This window comes from Columba livia, chromosome 12, assembly GCF_036013475.1.
Source record: "Columba livia isolate bColLiv1 breed racing homer chromosome 12, bColLiv1.pat.W.v2, whole genome shotgun sequence".
Taxonomy (NCBI): Eukaryota; Metazoa; Chordata; class Aves; order Columbiformes; family Columbidae; genus Columba; species Columba livia.
In genome coordinates this window covers 11,318,558-11,341,897 of record NC_088613.1, presented here as the reverse complement: position 1 = coordinate 11,341,897, position 23,340 = coordinate 11,318,558, and the positions used below count along the sequence as shown (strand labels likewise).

The following is a 23,340-nucleotide window of genomic DNA, read 5'->3' as shown; positions in this document are numbered from 1 at the left end:
AGAGACTTCTTTGAGTTTATAATTCTGTTGTGTTCTTTACAGACCTTATTCCTCCTAGGTGAAATATTCTCTCCAGTAACAAAACTGTTCAAGAACATTGCAGCACTATGGGAAGATTCGTAGTCCTGCAACACTGCACGCTCATTTTGGAACTTAAGCAGACATTAAACAGGGAGTTAGTCAGGAAAGAGCTCAAACGCTCTCCTGACCTGGCAGGAGCAAAATAAGAATGTGATAGCATACAAAATTAGGGAAAACTGTATTAAATCATATGGATGATTTCCAAGAACAGAAGAGTCCACATGATTACCAAATCAGCCATTGCCATCTTTAGCCATGGCCATTGTGTGGGTTTGCTCATGCTTGTCCAGGCTGTGGCTAATGCAGGTGTTTATAACAGCAGCTTTTAAGGATTCATGCATCCATTTACGTAGCTTTTGGAGTTCTGAACCAAAGTTACACATTTTAATAAATGAGGTACAAAACTTAAAAGGCAGATTAATATGAAGGCAGTTGAAAATTCGGTAAGACTCTTCATAATAGATCAGATCTGTATTATGAATGTCAGTAGTTATTATTAGTTTCTATAAAAACATTGAAAACTGTTCTGGGTTTGATTCATCATAGTCACAAACACACTGTTCCTAAAGGCTACTTTATTAAAAATGTCCTCTTGTTGAAGATTCCTGTTTGAGCCCACACCTTAGTGGCTGAAAACACTTCCAAGGTGCATCGATGTGCATGTGGTGTGTGAGCTGGAGTGGCCTGGGTCCCTGCAGCTCCTGCACCATCCTGCCACGTCCCTTCTAGCACTCCATGTTCCTGATTCCTCTTATACATCTTTATCAACAAGTCAATTGTAGAAGGGGGGGCCCAAAAAGCCCCCTGGGATTTTCAGCTTTGACTTCTCAATTTTTCCCCTGTGTTACTAGAGCCTGTCAGCACTTTGTTCCTGATTAGTTGGGCAGCTAACAGAATACTGCTATCTCTGTGCTTCTCCATGCATTTCTGTACTGGATTGTGTTCTTGCCTAGTCAGTGTATTTTTTTATCTGTACAATTGTTTCTTTGGTTGAATTCAATATGTTTGTTTTTCTAAATGACAGCAAAACTGGTATTTTTGGTGTACTTCCATATTACTCTATCAATCACTGGATGAGGACATTGACACAGTGGTAGGGGGTTTTTTAAGTAAAACCAGGCTAGTTTTATTATTTTTTTGTGTACTATTTTCCACTGTTCCCATTGGACTGGGAAAACTGAAATTTCATAGACCTAATCTTCTCAGCTCTTGTTATGAGCTAAAGCTAAGTAGCATTTGTTTGAAAACAAGAAGTTTATATTGTGTTCAGCTTATTCTTCTGTTTGGCATAGATGTAACAGATACCATGCATGAATTGAAACTGTTGGGTTTTGGTTTTTTGTGTTGTTTTGGTTTGGTTTTCACTGTATGGCTCAGGCTCTCTTTAGGTGATTGCTAGTTAACTATATTTCAAAGATTATGTTTATTTTGTAAATGAGAAGATAGCTAAATTTTTTACTCAGTATCTATAGTTGAAATAGTGTTAAGTAGTACAAAGAACAAATATGTAAGTGCTGTGCAAGATGATATGAATGGAAGAGAGGACAGGAGAGAGAAAGAATTTATAAAAGGTCAGAATAGAAAGAACCTCTGGTTTGTCCAGGATTAGGCCTCTGACGATTGGATATTAATTAATTTGTTAGGCAGATTAAAGGCAATGTGAAGGCTGCAAGGCAAATCGGCGAGAAGAAGTCAGAACACTCTCTCTGGAAGTTATTTGCACTACTGTAACATGCTGGAGAAGGACAGCAAGTTTATAAATGAAAAAGTAGTTGAGGGATTGTAATTACAAGTACTGGCAGTTATTTAAAGAAAAGGAGTCACAACATATGTGTTGTTACTGCTTTTTGGAATGAAGGAAAGCTGCTAAAGGAGAGGATTGCTGGGGTGTGAGACTGTGGATGAAGGCTGGAGGAAAGGGGCAGTTGCAGATTGACACGTTCACAGATACTGTAGATTCCCTGCAGGGTCAAAGACCGATAAATAGGAAAGGAGAACACACAAAGAAATGGGTGCTGTCCCTGGACTGTAGCTGATTCATGCTCACAAAAGTTGTCTGTGTTGCAGAGAATTTGAAGTGCTGAATGGTTTGAATAATATGTTATTATGTAGAAGAGAGATGAGACAGTTTCTCTGTTTTCTTCATCTGGATTTCCTAAACAGAAATCCTAAGTGCATAGTGCAGATGATGTAGGCGAGACCACAAGCTTAGTGGAGAGGAGAAGCCTGTTATTTGGATGTTCTTTAGATATATGTTCCTGAACATGCAGGAGAGAACTCTGCCCATTCTATATATACTATTAATGACTGTGAGTTTTGTATGATGTATCCTCATTTGTAGCTTTGTTAAGCAGACTTTATAGTCTTTTCAAATTCTCATTGCCTAAGAATTTTTAAATGGTCCTGAAGCTTTTACATCATCTTTCTGAGACCATTACTACAGATAAAAGCAGAACCTTTTTATAAATAGCACATGCTGTTCGACACTATAGTTTCATCTTTCTCCCGTATCATTCTATAATCGTATTTATTTCTTGATTATACCTGTGCACTGAATACAGCTTTTTTGGGCCTGCCTAGTGAGAACTTCAATTCTCTTGATGCAGCTGATGACATTAATTTAAAATTGTGTAAATTTTACGGGTAGGATTTGCTTTTTCTTATGAAAATACTATGATAACTAGCTAAAATAGGTTTTTTTATACAGGTGTTATATTTATACATGTAATGTATTTCATATGACTTAACACCAATCCTTGAAATACTCCGTTCATTCTTTGCCATGATGAACAGTGACCACTCATACCAAACCTTTCCAGCTCCGCAAATAGTGTTGATATTTAAAAAAACACTCTCCCTCTCATTCATGATTATTTTCTTTAATAAATGTTGTTGAAAAACTAACAATTTTTTTTTAAAACCCTATGTAACTACCGTAATCCGTACAACTGCCATAACAACTACTGAAAATCAATAAAATTCATGAGTTTTTCATAAGAGTGCATTGTCCAGTGATAGATGCTGAAAGATCTGACTTTATTGTTATACAAACAGATTTGGTAGCTACAGACCCTGGGTTTAGAAAGCTCAGATGTCTCTTCTCCTTCACAAGCCCAGGGACTGGAGTGGAAGCCATGAATTGCTCTGGAAAGACACCAGGGAGTGCAGTTTTGGGTCCTCTGCGATCTTTATGGTGTTCCATGCACATGGCCAGTTTACTCGCCATAGGAAAGAATGTGGGGGGACTACACTTGCTGAACAAAGATTATTCTTCATGAGTAATTTTCTTGCCTGTCGTTTTTTGGATAAGAAGCAATTTTTAAAATGTGTTGTCAGCAATCCATCCCTTATGCAATAAAAAACTCAAAAGCTGTGCCTGATGACATACAAGATGTCCAGATCTGCATTGGCTCCTTCTCTGCAATCTGTTTACAAAAGTTAAAACATGCAGCAGAATGAGTTGGTTTGTAAAGGTGCTTTTTTGAATGCTAAATCTTATCTGCAAAACTGAAACACTAAAATTTGTTTTGTTTCACTACATAAGAGTCTTCTGAAACAATTTTTAATGTGAATTGGAACATAGGAGTAACACAAATAGAAGAGAAAAATAATTTACATGCAGAAATATTTTTTTCCTTCTCCCAATAGAAAGAATTCTATAAATTGATGAAGTAATATGTTTGTTTGTTCCTATCATGGTTTGTATTTGTCCCCCAAAAATATGAAAATTACATGTGCAATTACTATTATTATACTTTCCAGTAGTATTCATATTAAATTATGATGCGGAAGTTTTTATCTAGAGAAGGTCCCTATCAAAAGATTTTTTAATTTACCAAAATCTTAATTACTGATTCATTTTTAATTTTAAAAATGCTTATGCCAAATATTTCAAAGTTTTGTTTTGATCCTGAAAGAGTAATCTGCTTTTTAGAGATGTGGTGAACCTCATTTGCCATTGATTTAATGTGAGCTAAAAGGCTTAGCATATCTGAAAACTAATTCAATGATTTTATGCTTCTCTTGAGATCTCTTAAAGCCTGCAGAGAGTTGGAAATTCCCAAATAATTGTTAGGAAATACTGCAAAAGAAATAACTTCTTCTGTCTCAGGTTTGCAGAAATTCCAATTAATGGAGTGTACAGAGTCATATATCCCCTCCCTCTAACCACTATTAACTGGTTTAGTTTTGTGAGCATGGCTATAAATTTCTGGTGCTGCATGGCACTTGAGCTCACTCTATTATTTTTAAGGGGTTTTAGTAGTTTCCCTTTGAGGAATCACCCTCCTCATTTCCCACTAATATTCGGAGAGAAAAGGCCACATAGCAGCCAGGACATGCGACACATGAACTTCTTGGGGTTTCTTGACGAAGCAGCTGCTGAGGAACCGCGTGTGTCGCCTGTCGTGTTGATTAACGGTGCTGATTAACGGTGCCTCGGTGTTTCCCCGGCTGTGTGTGTGTGTGCGCGCAGGCACAGTTGGAATCAGAGCTCACTTACTGCTGCTGTGTGCTGTTTGCCAGCACAGAGCTGCACCAATGCATGCGAAATAACAATCATTTTGGTTACATAGCAGTGTTAAACAATCACCTTTTTTTTTTGATTGTGCACGGAAGCAAGTTCAAAAGTTCCTCAGACTTTCTGTTCTGCTTCAATTTCTTGTCCAAAGTGAGTGTTTGCAGGGAAACTTGAAGCTGATAGAAAATGCCTTTTGTTGCCGGATGCTCCAGCCAGATCCCTTTGGGTGGGTGAGCTGGTGTCTGCACGTGGGCTCCGCTCCTCGGTGCAGCCGTGTCGGCTGTCCCCAGGTTCATGCTGTATTGCTTGGCTGCAGCCTGTAGAGCTGGGTCACAAGAAAAACATGCTCTGAATTTCTTTCTCAGTGTTTGTTACATTTGCGTTCAGCTCTGAGCCGTAACAGAACATTCCCTTTATTATCTAAGCAGTAATGTAATTACTGGTCTGTGAGGGGGTTGTTTTGTTTTTTTATTATTATTATTATTATTATTATTATTAATATTGCATGGCATAGTGCTGTTAGTGTTTCTATGGAGTAATGATGATGAAAGAGGAAACTGCATTCCAGTGGCAGGTCACTTCTAGGTTAAAATAGGAAAAAAATACCCATTCTCTGTCTTGATTGCCTACCATGGCGGCAATTGTACCTAAATATTCACGTCAAGCATTTTGTACTGAGTAGTAATCTAAAATACACCTGATACGAGACACAGACCAAAAATCAAATAACGGGATAAAATGCAAAGTTATTTACACAAAGATAAAAGTATATCTGGAGTTTAAAAAGTTATAGACCATGGGCTATAGACAAATATAAATATTTGTCCTGATTGAGCACTAAATTTTACATTCTTACATCTGCCAATATTAATAATTATCATGATTTCATGAGCTTTATGACACCTAGCCAAGTTTCACAATAAATGATACATGAGTCGGTAATACATTTTTCTTCTATAAGTAATTGCCAAATATTGTCACCATGATTTTCCACAAGTGTATAGAAACACTGACATGGGGCCAATACAGTACTGACATACTGAGAAACATGATTTTTTTTTTTAAGGTAGGTAACCCCTCTAATGTTTCAGAGAAGCTGCCTAGAGAGTAACAGCCGTAGGAAATCATCATTTTTATGTATTGGGCATTGTATAATTTAATGCTGTCTTCTCTTGACGCACTTAAAGTACATATGTAGTAATAGCAAATGTTGCCTGTATGGTTCAATTGTTGAAAAAAAATCTATTTTGCTCCTTCAGTTTCTGAATGTCCATGCTTTTTGTTGTCATTAATTAAAATATTCAAAAATCTGAAAACAATTATATTCGTCTCATTAAGGTAGCTTTCAAGTTCTAGCCATGTGGACTGAATTAGGGAAGAGTAATTTTGTACTTCCAGACCACAAAGGAAATGAGTTACACTCAACTGGGCACTAAAATGATCTTCAGAGAGCAGTATCGGGCTGAAAATATAAAGATCAGAGGAAAAAGAACATCATTTCAGGTGGTTTAGGTTCGATTTTTGTCTGTACCAGATGAAATCTCCACTTTAAAGGCGAAATACCGGGTTTACTCTTTTCTGAAGGTGTAAAAGTTTCTCACAGATCTAGTTCAGATTCATCATATGTTTTGATGATCATCTAAATCAAATTCCTCCAAAAATGCAGGTGTGAACTTCTCGGGGGAGGGGCGGGAATCAAGAAAACAAAAACACTAAACCAAAACTTCTATGCAAAATGTGCAGTGTTTGTTGTTAGAACTGAGTTCAGAGGGCCTGTCTCTAAGCCTTATATGATTTTCATCTCTATCTGGGCCTACAAGGGCAGCTCAATGATTCAGTAGAAATGTGCCCTTGTGAATTGTTATTTATTTGATGGAGCATTAGTATGTATCTGATTGAAAAAATGTATATCAGCTGATTCTGTTTGAATGAGTAAGGAAAGACTTTTGTGAATTTCTAGCATGCCTGATATATCTGTTGCATCTGTATCCTTATGAATGAGAATAATCTAGTTTTGAGAAAGATAACATTTGTAGCAGCTTCATTTCTGTTTTATACAACATTACCTTCTCTAGGTAATATTGTATTCTTTCTAAAAAAGAAAAAAAGTTATTTACCTGCACTAATGTTTACTTATTTTCAGCTCTACATGTTTCACTTCTTAAACTAAAATTTCATTTCTTATAAATTTTAGCTTGTTTAAATTTCTTCTTATATTTACAAAAATAACCGCCCTGATTAGATTAAAATCAGAATTTCTCAATTTGACTGTGGAAACATATTAATGTAATGGATTATTTTGTGAATTGGGTGACAGAGAGATTGATGTGTCAACAGAGAAAAGCTATAGCCATGAATATGTCTCTCATTGTTTGATAGTAATTTACTACTGTCCACCAAGTCTGTTAGCTTAACTTACAGACGGAGTTACTCCAGCATATTACACATTTTTTGCTGTCATGCCCAGCCCAGTAAAATGGGCTCCCAAAGCTGCTCCACCAGAGCTATCACACCTCGAAAGACATTCTGGGACACAGCCCCCTGCCCTGTGCAGGGTATCCTGAAATCACCGACCTGCTGTCAATCACATATGTGGATCTTTTATAGGAGAGGATCTGGAACTGAGGTTTTGAGATTCTGAGGTCAAGAAGAACTATCTTTGGAAACTCAAAGCTGCATTTTTCACTTCTGCGCTTTCTTTTTTAGGCCTGAAAAGCACTTTTTCTGCTTAAATGGAACCAGAAAATGGCTAATATGTGCATGATTAAAGCACCTGTGATTCTGGAGATGTAACGTCCACATAGAATTTAACTAGTGGGTAGCTCAAGATTTGAAAATAGTCTTAGTAGAATTTTAGAACTTATCATCTAAGTATAAATTCCTATGTTCTTAGATCCAAAAGTTTAGCTAAGATAATGGCAAGCCTTGAGATCCCCAATCCTCACTGAATCACCTGAGAAAATCCATTTTTCCTTTCAGCTCTTTTAGAGTCAATTTATTCATTTTTCACTGTGTTATCATTGGATTTTCAGAAAATATTGCAGCAAAATATTGTTGTTTACCATGGATAATTTTTGTATTTCCTATTTTAAATGTGTGTACCTTTATTTATGATCTGATAAATGAACTTTGCTGTTGACTTCAATACAGAGAGCATCTGGTCCTTCATAAATGATTAGCTTAATTATCCATTCATTCACCTTTGCCACTCTTACTAAAATAGTTTGCAAGCAATGTAGGCTGCATTAAATAGTAAAGATCAGAATCTATATAGAACTCATCAGAGTAGGAAGATGCTTGTCTTCATTCCTGGTGTAAAACTGAAATGGTGAAGTGCTATTTTGAACTTTAAAAATTGTAATTTTAAAGACATTGAAATAACTTCAAGAGAAAAGGGTGATATTGATCAGAAAGGACAAGACTGCTATTTTATTCTGGTTCTCCTCTATTTTGGTAGAAGTAATTTATCTAGATTAATGCAATAATTCTCAGTATATCTTTTCATCTTAAACATTTTTTGTGTTTCTGCTTTGCTTTTTCTGAGCTAGATTTGAGCTGGGTTTGATCCCCCACCCCATTTTTTATGTCACTTGGAAAACCATTGTGTGTTTGGGTCCTTTTTCAGTTATGCGGTAATTTTTATAATAGTTTTCTGTAATCTGTGTTTGCATTAGCAAAGGACATCCTTATGTCCCTGACTTTCTTGGCTTGAAACATGCTGATAATTATATTTCAATACAGAAGTAAACTTAATGGTTTAATACATATAAAGTTAGTAGCGACTTAGCTCTTACTTGCTATATTTTCCTTGGTTGCCTGTTCTTGAAAACTCTTGCTGTTTTTTTAACATGTTAATTGAAAGAAGTACATCAGGCCATCATTTACATGGCAGTGTTTTGCACATAGAGCTTTCCAGAGATACTGTGTCTCATTTCTGTAGAATGATGTTGTGTTACATGCAATTATACACTAATCAGTTCTTGTTGGTTTGTATGATCAGCACCATTTTATAATTCTGAGACAGTTTAGCACAAAGTTGGAACATCCATTGAGTTTTCATGGTGAGTAGAGATGTTGAATATTTGTTGTTAACAGACATTAACCTTGTCTGTTGAAAAAAAATGACAAGGTGACAGATTGTGTTTGGCCTTGGACAAAGAGAGGAGTAAGGAAGCTTCATGCAGGTGCATGAGGTCAGTCCACAAGCATGAACCATGGTCGTGGAAATGTCCAAGGTGCTTTGGGACTGAGCGGAATGTATGTCAAGGCTGTGTTTCATGGTCAACGAATGTCATTGGTCATTCTTTTATTGTGCTACCTTTTTTATTCTATATTTTCTCTCTCTAGGCATTGCATAGCACAAGGACCTGTGTCAATTTACTAGCATAGCATAAAAAAATCAGGGTAAAATTTGTTTGTTGTCAAAAGACCCAGCATCAATTACTATGACAAAATGTGGACTGAAGAACAAAATTTCAGTTTTCCTCGCACATAAATTATTCTATTGTAATTCAGCCATCCCATCTGTTAGAGCAAAATTTAAAGTTTACAATAGAGCATATGAGACTTGAGGAGTGTATTTCACCTTCAATGTGCCTGAGTGTTAGAAAAACAATCAGCTTATGTTGTAGTTGTCATAGTAACTCCCAATTTTTTTAATTAAATAAAATATATGAAAACTGTTAGGTGATAGCATTGTTTTCCAAATTAATGAAATTATTTTGGAAAATAGGTATCATTTCAGGACACTGTGAAGATTCTCAAGCAGCTTTAATTGTCCATTGAATAATATTTCAGCTAAGCATTGGGACGTCCCTTCAGTAGGAGTTCATCTGGGTAATAGGTTCAGAATCACCCTGTACATTGTAGTGATGTTACATGTTGTACCTCAAACCTTAATTTCAGTCACCACGCCAGAACATCATTCATTCGGTGTCAGGGAATGTAGCAGTTAAATGTCTATTCCAATCTAAAATCTGCTGGCATTTGTTTTTGCCTTTTCACCTAATTTGTGTTACAGCTGTTTGATTTCTCAATCATAACACTAGAATATTTACCCTAGAGAAAACAAAACTGAAAAAGTAATGCAGTTATGTTTTTTTTCTTTCATACTAAGCTATGTTTGATGTGGGGATTTTTAGGTTTTGTGTTCAATTTTGTTTTGTTTTTAAACTATCACATTCTGGAGTTGAGACTCAAGTAATAGTGCTACAGAAAACAATAGGAATTCAGTTATTCTACCTCCTTAACATGAGTTGCTGCGACCTGAACTAACATATTTCCAACACATTATTTATCATGTTCCTTATAGTTTGCCAATTGATCATCTTCAGATCTGTTTTTCTAAAATGTATTGATGCAAAGAAAATTTGCTGACCAGATTTCCTCTGAAGAAACACACTATGTGGACATTTCCCCACAAAAAGCAACATATTTTGCCTACCTAGGCAGATGCACCAAATTATCCTTGGATAGTTGCTTTCTGCAGAGCTAAATAATGTGAAACATGCTGGTCAGGGCTGACTTAATGCCAGGGTGTGCAGCTTGGTGTAGTTCGGACTGAGATCACTCAGCCCATGTTCCACTTCCCTGTGGAAGGCGGTTTGGGAAGTAGAGGAGCATTTCTGACAAGAATCTTGAGGAGGTCCAGTTCCCATTTGTGTTGCAGGTGTCATGTTGTAAAGACAATCTCTAAGCTGCTTTGGCCCACACTAACTTTTAAATACTGAACTGGAGTGTCTAATTTAGGTGCCTAGCTGTTACAGGTCTCCTCTACAGTCAGTGAATGAAGGCAAACATCTCCAGGAGACCCTTTGAATCACAAAATTAGCACTCAAGATGTGCTTGTCTTTTCTACTGTCCTTAAAGGAACAGGAGATTCTAATTTAGTTGCTTCATTTAGATGTCTAAAACTAGGTGAGGTGTACCCAGGCCCTTGTGTTTCAGTGTTGCATGTCTTTAGAACAGGAGTAATACTCGGAAGTGTTTCAGAAGTGATGTGGAACCAAATATGTGCAAGTTTTTGCCATAGTTGTAACAGCTGTGAAGTTGGGCATAAATACCACTAGAATACATTAAGTTTGCCCATAGCGTGTTAACACAGCATTTCTAAAGCAATAAACCTTCGGTAGATATTTATTGTCAAGATCTTTTGGCTTAAAAATCTTAATTTTTTTAATATTAGTGTCCTGCCAATTTTTTTCCCTTTTCTTCTCTCTATTTTCTGTAGACTTTATATCTGTTGCCTAGGGGCTTTTCAAGGGAAACAGACTATTTTTTTTTTTTTTTTTTAAATAAAATATCGGCAAAAAGGGTAAATTTTGGCATTAAATTAAAAGACAATGAATCACTTTTTTAGCTGCTAAATTAATTATCATCAAAGGTTTCATTAACAGCAGATTTCTTATCAGCAAAGTCAACAAAATTGGAAACTGGACAATTTTCTCCAATTATCAAAAAATAAAACATTTTATGGCTCCTTTTTTCTCACTTTGTCCTTTCTAGAAGACCAACTACAGCATGCAGAGTGGAATTCAAAAGTCCTCAAATCTCTTTCTTCCTTCTTTGTTCTAACTGGAGTTGGAAAATGTGATATCAAAATACAATCTCAGTGTTAATCTGGGTCTGTCTAAAAATCAGTTTCTATACATCATTATTACAGAAATATCAAGCTTAAGATAGTGTGTCCATTTTAAATAAAATAGTTTTTTTCAATAATTATCTAACAATTATCTTACTATCTGCTAAGCTTTCCTTGATGTTTAGGTGAAATTACTTTAAATAACCTGGTTTGACTGAGTTCAAAACATTTGCCTGCTAAAAATTCAGCTCAGCTTAGCTTTACTGGAGCATTTGGGCTGTTCAGTGTTTTAACCATTAACTAATGAAACAACAACAACCAGAACCCAAATCCCACAACCTCTTTTGATTGTTCTGCTTCTGTTATGAATGTCTGTTGTCTCCTTCCTTGGGTCATTTCTAAGACCAGAACTTCTGCACAAGTTACAAGAGTGAGTCGCAAATCATCTGCCAGATGTGAACTGCAGCATAGCTGTATGTTACTGATGCTATTGTGTGTAAGAAGAGTAACATCTGATAGATTGAGGAAAAAGAGCAGCAGTCGCATTTTATTTTTCTAATTTTAATAAGGTCTTGAAAAATTTTTTTTTCTTTTTTTTTTTTTAATTTTATTTTTGTGAAATGTGGGAACTGGTAACTCTTGAAGTTGTTGCAATACAGGTGGTTTGATATAATAACATTTTTTATTTCCCCTGTTGTGACATGATTTTTGGTGCAGATTTAGATGTTTCCAGTGGTGTGTTTTGGGGTTTGTTCTGTTTTTGGGGATTTGGTGGTTGTTGTAAGGAGAGGTGTTTACTTTGCCTGGGTGGTCAGCACTGGTGCAGGGTACTTACTAAGCTTCCTGTGATGCCTTTGGCAGGGGGTGGCTTGTGAGATTGAACTGATTCATTGAGTTTAATTTCATACATTGGGATAACATGGCAGCATTCATTGTACATCTCAGGCTACACAGACCATAAGATGGGGCGGAGATGCCACCTTATTCATCACACAGGGAGTGATGCAAGGGGTCTACAAGGTTTGTGGGCTATAATTATCCTTAGTAATTTAAGAATCCATTTACCTTCTGTGGATTGAGATACAGTTTAATCAAATATGGTGGTAAATCAGCCTTTATTAGGCCCATTCTATAGGCTATTATGTAGGTGGTAACATTTTAAATGCTTCTGTATTGAAAATCTTCTCAGGTGAACAGGCACAGGTTTCAATTGTAAAACAGAATTTTGAAATAATAACCAATGAAGTGTTTTTTTCTTTAGAAACTGTGCTATTTTGAACAAAGACTCTGGATATTTATAATCCAGCGTTACAACTTCCATGTACTGTGGTCACTCTGTAAACCAATTAGTAGCTGCCATCTCATTTGGTCAATGGCTAACCAAAATATTTAAAAGCAAACATATTTTCAGGATTTAACACTAACAAAATTCAATACTTTTTTTGGTCAATCTTCTAATTATTTATCCCTTCAGGTGGAATACAAATAGAATAAGGAGCAAATGAAGGTGTTTCTGAAAGTTCTGATCTTCTGCTGTCATCCTCAGGAATGTTATGCTTGTGTTTTTTTACAACAACAACAACCACCAAGACTGAATATGTGTTGCTGCTTCTTTCATACTTCATGAAAAATCTTTTTTCATATAGTACTGGTGTAGTCTCAAAGAAAGCCAGTACTTACTGTCTCTAAAACTATTCCATTAGCAGCCTGTTCTCTGTGGCATAATGTTTGTTGGAAGAAAGATAAGAAAGAGAAGGAGCTTTTTTTAAAGATTGTTTATGGTGAAGGAAAAACAAAGCAGTAAAACAGAACACATAAAAAATGAAAATTGCTATATAGTTTAATGAATATTTTGTAAAAATCATTTTCCATTCTCCTACAAATTCATGATAGGAGCACTGCTGGCTGCTTGTACATGATTTATCATGTCAGATTATATTGCAGCAAGCAGACTATATACCCTTTGACCTTGAAGACTCCTACTACACTGCTATAAATTTTGTTTTCTTAAAAGTGGGGAGTGAAAATGCCCTTTCATTTAGCCAGTTACTGATCTTAAATATCTAACAAAATGAGATTTTGTTCTTTTCATTCTGCTTTGTGTTAGCAGGTGATATTTTGTCGGCCTGAATTTATGTGGAAAAGTATCTGGAATTTTTTGCATCTCTGTCTTGATGTGCATGTCCACAGCTAAATGTTATTTTCAGCATAAATATGTGGATAATGTTAACAGACCTTTTCCATGCCAGCATTTGCTGAGCTGTGGAAAATGTGAAGTTCTCAGTGCAGCTTTTTTCGGAAACTGTTTTTTGACCATCTTAGCTTTGTGACAGGCAAAGAATTGCTATCTTGTGCAATCCTGGAAAGATACCTTGTGAAACAAGGAAGCCTGATTTCTTGTAAATGTCTATCCTACATTCACATGATATTCCCAAAGCAGACCTGGAACCAGAGTTTCCCTGGTGCCCAGTGCTTCTCCTGTGCCCCCCAACCCACGAGATGGTCTCAGCAGCCACTGGCTGGAGGAGGCACCACTGTGCTGGGGTGGATGAGTTTGGTGGAATGGAACTGTAGTGTTGAACTTTCAAGCTTTCCTTCTGAAGGGACAGTGGGTTTCCTCTGTCAAGCTGCCAGTTTTCATTCTTCTTGGACTTCGTATCTTTGAGACCTCTTCTGCTTGTCGAATTCCAGTTGAGTGAATCCAAAAGTCTTAGTGCTGGGGGAAGGGCTGGGTTGTTTCCAAAATGAGGGAAAAATAGTAAGAACATCTATAAAAATGCATTGTGTTTCATGAAAAAGCAGATTTGTAGTGTAGTTGAAAGGGAGCCTAAGTAGGCAAGTCCCACTTTTTATTTTTCTTTTTTCTTTTTTTTTTTTTATAGGAACGTGTATTTAGGCCTATAAAACCTTCAAACCCATACTTTGCAGAAACACATCCTGCATAGAAAATACAAAAATTATATCCATTGAATGAACACCTGTTTTATAAATACTCGGTTAAATAAAGGGTTCAGCCTCGTGGAGTTTTCATCTTCTGTTCTTTAATCTGATTCTTAAATTCTTCCATCTATTTAATTAAGCTTGCTCTGCTCTCAGCCAGTTTAATCACAGGCAGCTTGGGTTAATGTACACCTCACCCACTAAGGAGCAAAAATTTCATGGCCGCTTTATTTTGCTTTGTGGTAAAGCTATTTACAAGCCTCTTTGACTAAGAATAAAAATAAATAAATTATACATATCTCTATTGAGTGGGCTAAATTGTGCCCTAGAGCAAACAATGAAACCCCAGCTAGATGAGTGCGGACTGATCCACCGGGATAGATCCTGTGCAGAGACGGTCATGGGAAGAATTGTGTAATAATATAGTAGTTGTATCAGTAGTGTAAATTAATGAATTATTGTTGTGAAAGTGTACAGAATGTTTCCACAGCAGAAGCACATATGAGAAATGCAGCAATGTTTAATTAGGTAGTCAACTAATTTTCTCAATGCTGAACTGGAGGAGCCTGCTGTAAAGGAAAACAAAATTTCAGTTTTATGTCACTTCTGTTTGTGTTCAGAATACCAAAATGATGACCAAATAATGACAACTGAATAAAATACCTTCTTGAAACTAAACCATAAGAACTGCATTATTTAATTATGATAATGCCTTTTACATGGCAATAAACCTGTACAGCATTTAAAACCCTAGGCAGGAAGTTTCTGTTCTTTATCCTGTGAACATGAAGAAATACAGGCTTTTTTTTTTTTTTTTAATAAAGGCCTTGCATTTTATTAACAATATCTTAAGCCATACAGATTTCTGTATTCGGTATCAAGAGGATTATCAAAAACAAAACTAAGAATCAACAAATTTTCTTTTTCATTATCCTTTCAATAAATATTACTGGAAAGATGACTTTAAAATGAACAATAGAACAAAATCCAAACTAGTCATAAAAAATTATTTTGAAATTATTATAAACAGTGAAAATAGAAATATGAAAATATATATAAAAACTAAGATTTTATGTGTAAAAATTTCATATGGCAAATAGTAAAAAAAATAACAGGGAGTATTCAGAAAAAGGAGCTTGAGTTTATAGCCTAGTGACACCAACTATGGAGGTGTCCAGGATTCTAACAGAGATTTAGAAGCTGATTTTTATTTTTCACTTTAAGCATTCAGTGCAGTGCAAAACGGTTAAGCAGTTCTGATTTCAGAAATAGCAATGGTAATCCAATGAAATACCTCATTGATTAAGATATGGACTCTCCTGATTATTCCTTCTCCACTTCGTTGAATTTTAAATTATTTTCTCTGTGCTGTCATTCATTGAAAAAAGGAGGAGAAAATACCTCATTCCTTGTTCTCCTCTGGCCAGGTGGAGCCATGTCCCGAGGCCAGCAGATGTGATTTTCAGGAAAAAAATGTGTGAAATATTGTCCAATACTTACCCAGCAGTATAATGGGGATCACTTAGCAGAGAAACTTGCATACCATAAATTGCAGTAAAACAAAAAATAAGACTTATCTGTTAGTTCTGCAAGTAACAACTAAAAATATCTTTACAAATTAATGGAGTTAGGGAACTCTCCTGGTTTTTAATTTACTTTCAATAATTCATTAGCATACACTTTAACCTTAATTGCCAGTCCCCACAGGATTCATGTGCTGTGCCAAAACAGATTTCTCATAGGCAAAATTAATTTTCTGCAAATAACTTCCCTATTTTTCCTAATTCAGGAGCACCAGAAGGTAGCACAGCTTTGGTGATTTGATCTCGATACATAAGATTTCAGCACTTGCTTTAGCCGGCATTCTTGTGTATTGAATTTTCTTATTCAGACTGCTAAATATTGGGTGTGACTTACAGGAGGATATGATTCATTTTGATGGAACAGCTTCTAGGTATCTGTATTGGTGCTTATTAATTACTTTAGCAGAAGTGTTTTGTTCCTTCAGTTCCTCTTGAGGATTAAATACCACATAACATATGTTAGATTTTGGCAATCTTATGTTTACAGAAGTTTAAAAAATATTTTGAGCAGTTGTGCATGAAATTATTTAATATCCCTCATGAGAGGAAATGCTAACAATGTTAAACCCAAATACAACTGCTTTCTATGAATACTCTTTTCATATCTCATGAGAAAGTGCTGAATGGAATATGCAATTTCCACACTACTGTGGGCTCTGGAAAATCAAGCCAACAGTGATACCTGAAAACAAATACTAAGAGAGGAAAGTGTAATACTGAAAATAGTTGAAAATAACACATATTGGCCTGGTTACAGTCCCTGAGTAGGAAAAAAAAGTAGATTTCTTTCAGAAGTATATCTAAGTTAAATATTGAAGACACAGATTGTAGTATAGGAATAAAAATATATTAAGAATGTAGCAAGTTATTTTCTTAAATATTCTTTCTCTTCTTTAGTTTTATGTTATTATAGAGATGATGGCTCTAACAGAAGCTAATTTCCACATTAAACTGAAATGGCCTCTGAAGGAGAGTTAGGAATTGCACTTCTCTCTGTCTTCTCTTTGTATTTACTAGATGCAAACTGCAAGGGCTTCTCCTGAGCCCCAGCTGGGAGAGCTCTTCCCTGCCCATGGGGGCAGCTGCCCTTGTGCAGCAGCTTGATGGACTCACCTCACCTGAGAACACCTGGCTCTCATCCTACCTGAATGGTTTCCATGTGATGGACAGGTGCAACTCTGCCTTCCACAACCATCATAGCACCATCTTCCTCTGATCTGAGGTTTAAGGGACTGCAGAAAAGATAATTGCCTCCTGTATCAAACTTTGGAATTGTACCTTGTTTCTCAGATTCTTCCTTTCATCTACTGTTACTTCCATGGAACAAAATCCCCTGTAAAAGCAAAAAACTGTTCCTGTCTCCCCTCTACTCCCTTCTGGCTTTCTAGATATTTAGCCAATCCCATCGCTCCCAAGACTGATGATTTCCCTTCCCAACATTCCTTAATCATATGGAAAATCAGTGGTTTGCACGTGCTTAATTGCTTTGACTTCATGTCACACTGCCTGCTGCTGCACTCCAGGTGAATTAGCAGTGTTGCCCTGCTCCCCTGGTTCCTCCACCTGAAAGAACAAGTACAAGACATTTTTGGATCTTTTTCTGGATTCATTTTTTTTTTCACAAAATCATGTTACTTAAGAAGGCAATTTCTGGGTGTTATTTTCTGTTTTACCTATCACCAAAGAAGGACATCACTTGATATTGACAGCTAAGATTCACTTACTCATTTAAACCCAGTCATGAACCTCTGGGGTAAGAGACTGCCTGACCATTTGCCTTCTTGCTGTGGCTTTTGTTAAATTTTCCTTTATCTGCCTCATTTGTTCCTATACGTGAGGTGGTTCAAAGCACATGCAGAGTAAACATTCACCTTTTTTACCCACAGACCTACCTAGGACTACTTTTTGGAGACTGGGATGGGACTTGTGGATAGAGAGCTTCATTGTGGAAGGAGGAGCTCAGAGGTTCTTCACAGGAGAGATGGCCCTGTACGGTGAAAGACAAACTGCACCAGGATGGGTAAAAAGTAAGTGAAAACATTACACTTCTAAAGCCTCATTTTGCCCTTCTCAAGAGACTCACCTTTCCCATTCCTTTCTTCTTGTGTGTTCTCTGAGCAGCGAATTCAGCTACCAGCTCCCAAGTCTCTTTCCCTCTTTATTCCACCTGATTACTTCTCTGTCACTGCTTCAGAGGTGAGTATTGTCCATATGGCTTAAAGCTTTCGTTACTTTCTAGATGTCCATATCTAACACAGTTCTAAACTGTGTCATTACTAAGCCAAGCAGCATATTTCAGTGAAAACTAATAAAATGCTACCAGTACCTTTACCTCTGAATGCTAAACCCAGACCTATGCTTCTCAATAGGAAAGGGGGTTTCTAAAAAGTGTTTAACACAGACATTCATGAGTTGTGTTTGTGGAAATCACCATTGTCAACTATAGCACATTGCTCTCCTGTTCTCAGCTGCTGATGTTACCTATGTGATCTTGAGCAAAAAAAAGATCACAGGCAAAACTGATGTATGCTTTTGACTTCACATAGAACTAAAATGGCCATTCTGACTACTTCCCTATGGAGGAGTGACTTTGCTCCATAGATTTGACACTGTACTGATCAGTCAGGATAAGTCTCTCCCCTCCCAAATTCTTATGATACATCCAATTCACCTTGTGTGTCTTCATAGTGTTTTGTTGCAGGAGTAGCAATGTCAGATCTTTGAAGTTCTCTCAATATGAAAGCTTAAATTGAGGTCTTTATTTGGTTATATCCTCACTAATACCTGCTTCTTAGTAGCAGTGGTGCTGCTGGTTGTGCTATCATAGTGTAAGAGGATTAATTTCTACTCTTAAGTGAAACTATGTAAGTTGTCAAAAACCTATCTGAATATTCTGTGTTCTTTAAAACAATTCAGAATTGGAAAACCAGATTTGCAGAAGACTGGCAAGACCTGGGTGGACTTCTCTGTAGTTTCTGACATTGAACATTTAGGGCACAAAGATATGCTATAGATTTTATGCGTGATGTTTTCCAAAATTGCTTCAGAGAGGTACTTGAGAAGAAAATTGATAACCAGATGTATCCCAAATTAAAGTAGCGCATTCAGAAGTTGCACTGCAAAGCAGAAGATACTTTACTCCTAGTCATTACATGAATGACAGTAGCTTAGAACTTAGTGGGGTTACATCAGCTTTCGTGAGGCCTCTGGGTGCAGTGAGAACATCCCCATTAGTGCGGCAGCCACAGGGTCAGACTGGAGCTTTGCAGGAATTTTCCTGGTGAACCCGCTGTCAGAAACAAGAGTCCCTCACTTCACTGTCCCTTGCACCTTTTCACAGTCTGGCTCGTCAGGCTCATACTGGCTTGGGAAAAATTTCATCCCCAAATCTCTTAGGCTGTATGAGTTTTCTTGAGTAAATGTTGTACTTTTTCTCTCTAGAATGCACATATAGCAGTTCCCTTGCATTGTCTTCGTGTTTTTTGGAATGATAAAGCTGAGAGTGTTGGATTTCCTGTATATGAGCTTGGATGAGGTTATTTTCCAATTTAGGGTTTTTTGGCTTTTGTTCTTTGGCCTTCAGAAGGAAAATAATTTGTAGATAAACATGTGCACCTGGTGCTAAAACAATAGGTACTAATTCATTTATAAAGAGGATAGAACTGGAACCCTCATACACTAGGTTTCCAGGAAAGCAGTCAGCCATGACTTGCTCCAGGCCAACAAAATAACTGTTTTGTTTTGTTGTTTGCACTTATGATGATTGTTGAAAGCTTTTCCCTTTTTTTTTGCACTGAGTTTAATTACGAACAGAACACATGAATAGCATTACAGTTTTGGAATGCTGGTGGAGGCAATAGCTAAAGACAATCATGGATTAATAAAATTACTGTCTCCTAAAATAGTGTATGTTTTATTTTTGGGGGAAAAAAAAAAAAAAGGGTGAAAGTCCTTTGTTTATTTTGCTAGAAAGAGCCAAGTCTTCTGAAGTGATGTGTCAAATAGACTAGTATTGTGGAGGTAGCTGAGATACAAATATGATTCTGCAATTGGTATCATAATGCGTTTGCCAAAAAAAAAAAAAATTGAAGCACATTACATTAGCATATTAACAGAGTCTACCCACTGCAGTTGCAGGTCTTCTGCTTTTATGCATTGAAATAATTTTCAAGGTGAATATCATCAGACCATAAAATTTATTTTAGATATTCTGGATATGGTATCCAATATTTTCACACCAAAACTTGAATATTGATCTCACTTGTTTTCTGCATGCACTTTTCTATCATATCTAATTCTAGCAGAAGACTTACTCAAAAGCCGAATGATGGTGAAACTCTGGTTGAATATTATTTAGAATATTTGCTTATGTTTTCATTTTTCCTTCTTCTTGAGCTGTAAAACAATTATTCTCAAAACATCATCAGGGAAGACTGGAAGAAAATCCAGAAAAAAGGTATAAAAATGCCATGAGAGACATATGATGAGTGGGTGGGTTTTCTTCAGAGTCCATCTGTAAAACATTTTTTAAAAAATGACATTGCACAGTGATGTGTTGGAGGGAAGGATTGGGTCTGAGATATTAAAATAAGATAGTTAATGGAATTGTGATAATTTACACCAATTGGGTTATGTTTCTAAATGGCTTCAGCCACTGGCTGAAGTCAGCACAGTAAGATCTACACCCTGTGAAATAAGATTAGATGCTTTAAGGAAAAGGAAGCCTAGTGGAGTTTTAGCCAGGGATGAAGAAACCACAGTGAAGAAAAACAGATGTATCAAAATTAGGGAGCACTGAATTCGGAAGGAGTACTATGTAAGAGACCCCTGGACAGAGGTATAAAGGAAGAGGAGAATGGAATATGTATTCTGGGACTTCTACCTGTTGTGAACAAGGAATAAGAAAGGAGAAATACAGAATAAAAACTTAAAAGGGATCTGTTAGTTGAAGACCAGATCTTCTGAAGGGCACAGGTTGGGGTAGAAACACTTTACTGCGTCATTGAGGGAGGAATGAGATGAGCAGTGAGGGGAAATGGATTTCAGCTGGGATGAGGAAATTGATCCAGCGAGTGTGAGTGGGGATTAACGTTGTTTGGCTGTGAGTAAACCAAATCAATTCATAAAGACTTGATTCTGGGTTGAATTGATGCTGTGTGGGATGAATTGATGCTGATGGCGCATGCACTAAGTAGTGTTGAGTTACAGAAGGAGATATTTGAATATGTATGTCAGTGTGAGGGGAATTGACTTTGACTGTGGAGGACAAAGTGACTGAGAATTGATTTTTATTGTGGAAGAAAATTGATTCAGAGAGAGAGGGAAAATCAGTTTGATTTGCGTGTAAGGAAAGCTCCGACAATGGTAGAGGACTGATGACAGAGGTGTTTAGTTTTGTAGGTAACTGTCTTTGAAAATCTTGATTCTGCTTCTGATTTATTAGCGCAATGAAGACCGGCTGGGCTATGTGAACTGTCTTGATTTGCATCCAGGAACCTTAAATGTTGATTGAGACAAGACAAAAGTAGAATTGAATCAGGAAAACACATGTGCCAGTAGACATATTCTTTGTTACCCTTCTGAACAACAGTAAGAATTGCTGGTGTACTCGACAAACTAAGATATTCAGAGGTATATTTAACAGTTGGTAAAGTAGACTGTTGAAAATTGACTCACTCAATTTGACAGATTATCAAATAACTCAGATTTAGTTGAGATAAAACCATGTTAATGAGACTTGCCTTCAAGGAGGGTAATTATGAGCACCTGTAATATTCTACTCTCTAAAAGATCGGCAACTTTATTAGTAACTTGTTGGGTAATTTGTTATAGCATTACACTTACATTTTAATGTTGAGTTCAGCAGATAATAAAGATACAAGCTAGTACATGCCAGTTCCATGTTCAGTAAACCTAAGAAGGGGCTCAGAATAGGCTAGTTTTAAACAAAAAGAGATAAAATTGAAACAAGTTTTATGAGACAGGAAGCCCTTCTTTTCACATAGGTTTTCTTTCATTAGGTAATGTATCGGATGTAATAGGAAAGATACAGGATGTAACAAATCACCAAAAAAAGTCAGTATGAGGTTTTTCCCAGACTTTAGAAGCCTGCTTTTAGACATGGTATTTTATAAATATTAGGTACTTAATTGTCTGTGTGAAAAATAACTATTATTTATTGCCATTTTACATTTAAACTAAATTAGGAGTTGTAGCCAAAAATATCACTCCAGGGTTTATATAGCTGTGTCTAAACCCATGCTGATATATTTTAACCTATGCACATATCTATTTAAAAGGGTGTTTATCTCCTGTGTGACAATTCTTAACAACACAATAGACTACTCCTGTATCCCCTTTCCATCCATTAGTCAATATATCCACAGCAACCAGCAATAACCCAGCAGCAAAAAGCATACTTAAGTTCTTTAAAACCTCCCACCTGAATTGCTGTAGCCAGGAAAAACAAATGGGCCCAAATACATGTGGCTACATTTTTAGAACTGCTGAGCACCTGCAGCTTCATCAAAAGATGTTGGATGTCAGCACTTAACGATTTGTCCACCAAATTAAAAATATTAACTATGTGAATTCATGAAGGCTACAGTAATCTGTGTCAGGGCTGACATTTTACCAAGAATCCACCCCTCATTTGGGATGTTTTTCTTGCCATTGTAAGTAGTTCTTTTTGTGGCTTTTTGTCCCATGTGTTGCTCGGGGGGAGCTGGCTCTGCTGGGATCCAGCTGCCGTGTGCTGTTGAGGGCACAGTGACTCCAGGGCCAACAGCAGTTATCTGAGCAGCTGGGGGCTGCCATGGGACCTTCTCCAGAAGGAAAAGAGATCGCTGGTTATGGGTTTTCAAGACATGGGTTTGACTGAAGTGCATGCTAACATAGGCCAAATCCCAAGGAGTGTGGACCGAGCTGCAAAAAAAAACAGGGTTGATACTTTTCTAAGATGGGTAAATCCATAGCCTTGTGTATGTTTGTAGAGGGCAGCTGTGAGCTTGCATTTTTTATCTGGTTCTCAGAGGACATTCATTCCTAAGAAAAAATAATTAAATTAAAAGCTTGGCTAAGAGAGCCTGGTTCCTATGTCTCTGTCCCAGTGCTGTCTTCCTTACTCAAACTCGCCGGCACTTGAGTTTTCCTCCTCCCTCTCCTACGCAGTGGGACTGTGCTTGTTTCTGAGCCCTTATATGCCTCAATTGCCTGGTTATTTCTGGTTGCAGACCTTCCTGCTACAGGGAAATCTGGCTTGCTTTCCATCTCTCCATTTCATGACAGTTCTAGAGTAATAATACTCTCTGAACTGGCTCATATTTAGTTGAAATTGGCCAGTGGCTTCAAGCTTAGCAGGGCCTGAAGGAGGGTAAAGGACAGACAGACCTGATTACCACATGGCTAAAGTCCAGGGTAAAGCACTAGTTAGTACTCGTGTGGAGTGAGAAAGACTAGAAGAAAGGTTGAGTGGCCTTTGGATACGAAGAGATGGGCAGAAGATGTGATATTTTATCAGAATAGCCTCAGGTTGTAGAGGTAAATACAGGACGTACGGGATTTGGTACAGAACTTTTAGCACTCCATAATTTTTAAGAGTTGAATTCACTTTAAAAGATTTACTCCATTCAAATAAG

General features: G+C 36.9%; 1 long non-coding RNA gene across 1 annotated transcript in view; it reads left to right on the top strand.

Annotated features, from left to right (window-relative positions):
- LOC110366063 (uncharacterized) overlaps positions 1-23,340 on the top strand; it is a 59,904-nt gene that overhangs the window by 8,389 nt on the left and 28,175 nt on the right. The window contains exon 2 of the long non-coding RNA XR_010475684.1: positions 17,590-17,730. This is a non-coding gene — a long non-coding RNA (uncharacterized LOC110366063). The remainder of the gene's footprint in view (positions 1-17,589; positions 17,731-23,340) is intronic.